The sequence below is a fragment of the Lissotriton vulgaris genome, chromosome 9 (genome assembly GCF_964263255.1).
Source record: "Lissotriton vulgaris chromosome 9, aLisVul1.2, whole genome shotgun sequence".
Classification (NCBI taxonomy): Eukaryota; Metazoa; Chordata; class Amphibia; order Caudata; family Salamandridae; genus Lissotriton; species Lissotriton vulgaris.
The window spans coordinates 920,377,968-920,383,593 of record NC_141697.1 but is presented as its reverse complement, the minus strand read 5'-3'; positions in this window follow the sequence as shown (position 1 = coordinate 920,383,593).

The following is a 5,626-nucleotide window of genomic DNA, read 5'->3' as shown; positions in this document are numbered from 1 at the left end:
CCTCTGCTTCTACTGACATCTCTCAGGACCTGTGTGATAGAATGGCAAGCTTTTTTCCATCCAAGATCACAGAAATATATTCCTCACTGGAACTCCTCAACTCTGAGGCAATCAAAATAGCCCCTCCGATGCACTCCTCCTTTTCAGGTCTCCCTGTCACCACTGTGAAGGCAGAAAATCTACTTACCTTCCCTCCTCTACGGCAAGAGGGCACGGATTGTTTCTTAAGCGGAATCAAGTCTGGTTCCCCATTGGAGCCCTGCCCCTTGAAGATAATGAAACTAGGAAGGGAGGTTATTGTCCCTCACCTGATCTCAATACTTAATGCAGTCATTGCATCTGGGCAGTACCCCCCTTCGTGGAAAACGGAAGTGGTTAAACCCCTTTTGAAAAAGCCCTCTTTGGACTCCACTGAGTTGAAAAATTATCGTCCCATCTCCCTTTTACCCGTCCCAGCAAAAATTCTGGAGAAACATCTGAAATGTTACCTTAGTTCCTATTTGGATGAACATCAGCTGCTCAATGGCTCGCAGCATGGTTTCAGAAGTGAGCATAGTACGGAGACGGCGTTAACCTCTGTAATCAACAACATTCGATGTCAGGTTGACGCTGGTCATACAACACTATTGATCCTTCTGGACCTTACAGCAGCCTTTGATACCATCTCTCCTTTGAGACTGGTGGGCAGGATTAAGGAAATGGTCTCCAGAAGCTCCTGGACAAATTTAAGGCTTTCTGTGATGCGAGGGGCTTGGTTATTAATACCACAAAACCAAGTTGATGATAATGAATCCTCGTAAATCCTTTAAACTGAACCTGGTCCTAGATTATGTCCCTTTGGAGAGGGTTAGCTCCTTTGAATATTTGGGCACAGTGGTCTCCAATAGCATGACCTGGAATAATCAGTTGAACAAGGCGTCCCTAAAATTCTCTCAGCTAGCAGGGGCATTACGGCGGGAGATTTGCTTATCATATACGAAGCCCGTAGCCCCGGCTCTTAAACTCTATAGATCAAAGGTTGTGATTAGTGTACTCTATGAGGCAGAACTGTGGAGTCTGGTGGACGCAAGGAATTTAACAACAGTTGAAAACAAGTTTTTTAGAAGTCTTGAAGCCTTGCCCCATAGCACCCCCCTCCTTCCTTTAAAACTGGATCTGGGAGTTAGGTCTACACATGACCAAGCGAGTCTGCGCCCCTTGCTTTTTTGGTATAGGTTGGTCACCACCCCAGACCTGGCCCCTTATGTTGCTGCTTTTAACGAAGTGTCCGCCCTGGACAGGAACAAACAAATTGGGTGGATAAAATATGTTCACACTGTTCGGGCAGAAATTGGCCTCCCTAATGAGCCTGCTAGTTTTCCACTACGGAACTCAAAGACTTGCTAAAGCGTCAATATTGGCTATGGATAGAACAGAGCACCTATTCGAGGATTCGTCATGGCTGCCTATGCCTAACCAATGTTTTTTTAGACATTAAATCTTTGAAATACCTTGAGAAATATCTCGATATCATCAAAGTGCCTGGGGACAGGATATTGTATACCCTGTTTAGGTTTGGCTGCTTACCCATCAATGCCTTTACCAACCTTTGGCTAAATAACATCAGCCAGTCCAAGGGATGCCCATCCTGTCCCGACCCAAACAAAACGGTGGGCCATGTTTTCTTTGCATGTCCAGCTTACGACAGACCAAGAAGGAATTGGTTGGTCCCACTATGCAGACTGTTGGGGACCCATAGCCATCTTGACGCACTACGGATTCTAAGATCAGATACGAGACCTTCCTTTGTATGTGCCATTGCAACATTTTTTGGCCGGTTCTGGGCCATTAGGCGAAGGCTCCTGTCCACTCTTCCTTGTGCCAGGGACCAGCTGTAGTAAAAATCTTATGACTCGAGGGTACTTTAATCCTTAGGATCCTGTTTTAACTTTCTTCTTAAAGCTTTTATCCAAATCTTTTTAAATTGTGGCTATTGTTAGTCATTATTGCACTTGCACTTTATTCCTGTAGTATGCTTTTACTTGATTTTTAATTGAGTACACACATAGAAAAGCTGCAACTTAGTGATTTCCTCGGTGTTTACAATTCTTATGACGTGATACTTGACAAGTTGAACCTGGTGCACTAAATATCTACTTTTACGTGTGTTAACTGTATCATGGGCCCCACTGTTAAGGAAGAATATTTTTGTATCTTTTATGGTTTTACAACCGAAATAAAGATTATGATGATGAAATGGGTGTCAGGGGCGTTGCCCTGAACTTACTCACCTCTTTCCTCACGGACCGGTAACAAATATTTAGGATGGATTAATTTTACTCAGCTTCCAATCAGTTGTTCTGTGGAGTCCCTCAGGGTGCCTCATTGAGCCTGACCCTTTTTAACATTTATGTTGCCCCTCTGGCCAAGGACGTAAGATCCTTTGGGCTAGAGGTGCTGTCTTATGCTGATGACACCCAAATTATGGTGTCTATTACCAACAACATAGAAGAATCGGCAACTAATTTTAAAAACTGCATGCAGGCAGTGGCCTCCTGGATGGTTGAGAATGATCTCAGACTCAATGGGGACATAACAGAGGTTTTGATCTTTGGAAACCAACAAGACATCTGGTCAGAGGCCTGGTGGCCGTACATGCTTGGCCTTTGTCCACTCCCCGGGTCTATTGCAAAAAATCTCGGCATTATAGTTGACAATTCCCTTTCCCTGGGCCCTCATGTCAGCAGAACTGTGTTTACCTGCTTTGGGAGTATTAGGATGCTTAGATAGATATTTCAATTTCTTTCCTTTTTCTCCCGAAAGCAGACAGTTTTTGCCCTCGTGCTGTCCAGACTGGACTATTGCAATGCTCTGTACTTGGGTGTCAACAAGGGACTTCTCCACCAACTACAGCTGGTACAGAATGCTGCTTCCAGGCTGGTGATGGGTCTCCCCAAAACACCATTCAGTTTCAGCTACTATTAGGAAGCTGCATTGGCTCCCTCTTGGCTGGAGAATCCTGTTTAAAGCCCTTTGTCTCGCTCATAAGGTTTTTTATAACACGGGGTCCGATGGCATTAAAAGGCTTTTTCGAAGATATGTTCCTACTAAGCAGATAAGATCTGCCAGTAAAAATGTGCTGGTAGTTCCGAGGTTTAGAAGAGTAAGATGGGGGGTAGAGCCTTTTCCCTTGCAGCGGCCAAACTCTGGAATTCTTTTCCCTCTTCAATTTCTGGACTGGAGTCTCACTCCTTCTTCCCTAAGGCCCTGAAGACTTGGCTCTTTACCTATTCATTACTGTGAGCCCACCCATTCCGGTCTGTTTGCCTTTCCCGTAGCGCCTTGACACCTCCGGGCAAAGTTTGTGTTTTACAAGGCTAATATTAATTCATTCATTCATGGATCGGGAGCCAGATGCTGGCATATATATTCATGAGCTGGATTTCTCCACTAGCTAACTCGTCAGAGGGTTTTATGTATGCTTGTAATGGTACCACAGATAGCGCTCCATGTCCTCAGGGTGTTTCTGTATACCACAGAGATTCTGATCTGATGTACCGTAATCGCTCTTGCCAGAGATTCAAAGTTGTGCTCTATGCCTTCTGTATTACGAGTCTGTGTGGTGCTATTTCTTTTTATTGGGCATCTATTCATTGCTCCTGGCCCATCATTAGCCATCATCAATGGCCGCACCCATTCAGATCCTCTAACAGTCTGCCATAGTAGTCCCTCCTTACTACTATTTATCTCGGGTGGGGGCCCACCGGGCCTGGTATCTCATCGCCGCTAGCAATCACGTCGATGAGGCGGGCCTAACACAAGAGGTCTGTTCTTTATGCAGGTCCTAAGACTGTAGTCCTTAGCGGTACGGAGATTGTGGTCGAAACGTTCTATGGTGATACCATCGCTACTGCAGTGTCACTGTGGTATCGGAGGTACAGGGGAATCCGATAAATTGCCCTCAGAGTTTCCCGCCATCTCCAGCATAGATGTACTGCGCTTCGGTCGCGTCTCCCAGGTCGCAGTCAAGTCATCGAGATCATTGCAGCACACCTGGTCCCAACATGTCTCTCCGGGTGCAGCAGCGCACCTCCACGCATATGTCCGATGTTTTCAGCTGCTCTGCTGTGTGCTACCAGTTTGCCAATTACTCCGGAGGCTCCATCTTAACCGGGCCCAGTGGACAGGAATGCGGCCAACTTGCTTGTACGCCCCCTATCACCCCCTAGTGATTGGTGCATACTTACCCCTACTAATAACCCATTTTCCAACAAGGACCATAAGGCTGACTGTATTTTGTAAAATACTGAAACACTGAATGTCACATTTGAGGCTTCTCTGTGCATCGACAGAAGGGGAACAAATCATAGGGCATTCTGCACATCTGGCACATTTGAAAGTGCAATTGAAGCTTGACTAGGTCCACTTTAAAAACTGTATTATATTAAACACAGTACAAACATTATATTTGCGCCCTTGACATACTGATTAAGGTATAGAATGTTTAATTATGAAATCCGATTCCACACCCTCTATAACCATGGCAATGACTGCATTCAAGCACATCATGCATTTGTTTCCTTGTTGGTGCCTAGTGAGAACTAGCATGTATGTAGCTTTAGAGTTCCCAGAATCACAAAGATATGGCTTTGAACAGATTCCTGCATGCTCTCTTTTTTTATTTGTTCTGCATTCCGTCCATCAATTGTGTGTTTTTTGCTTTCCTGCCGTAAGTGCGCCGGGTATGCCCAGACGTGGGTCCCGGGCTCACGGTGCCACTGGATTCAAGCTATTCCGGCTGATGAGGGGTGAAACCCTGAAGCCGGCCCTAGGATGCTTGGTTCCGGTCCAGGTAAGGACCTGGCTTGGCAGTACGGACTGGATTCTTCCCATGAAGCTCAGGGTCAAGACTGATTTGCATATGGCCAGGTCTAAATTGGGGTGGCATGGTGAGCAAAAGAATGATGGATTTAACCCAGAAGTCTTGACTGGGGGTGAATGATTTGATATGCTCTGCATTCCGTCCATCAATTGCGTGTTTTTTGCTTTCTTGCCATAAGTGCGCCTGGTATGCCTAGACGTGGGTCCCGGGCTCACTGTGCCACTGGATTCAAACTATTCTGGCTGATGGGGGGTGAAACCCCGAAACCGGTCCTTGGATGCTTTGTCCCGGTCCAGAGAGGAACTGGCTTGGCAGTTCGGACTGGACTGTTCCCATGAGTCACAGTTTCAAGACTAATCTGCACATAGCCAGGTCTAAACTGGAGTGGTATGGTGAGCAAAAGAAGGATGTATTTAACCAAGATCTCTTGAGTGGGGGTGAATGTTTTGATTTGTTCTGCATTCCGGCATTCAATTGTGTGTTTTTGCTCTTTTGTACATGGGCAGGTAAAATAGCGACACCCCGAATGACTGGTAATTTCAAGGTGCTTTAGGAGGATCACACTTCCCTAAAGTGCCTGAGCAATGTTATTGCATTGCCATTGCCTTTGATAGCTAAAGAAGGGGGGCAAGTAAGCCCTGACTTGCCAGAAAACGGGAGATGCCGAAAAATGGTGCAATAAATAAATGCGTCAAAAGAAAGCATACTGTTGAATGCAAATTTTAAAAGTAATTCTTTCCTTTCATTATTGGGTCGTCATCAACA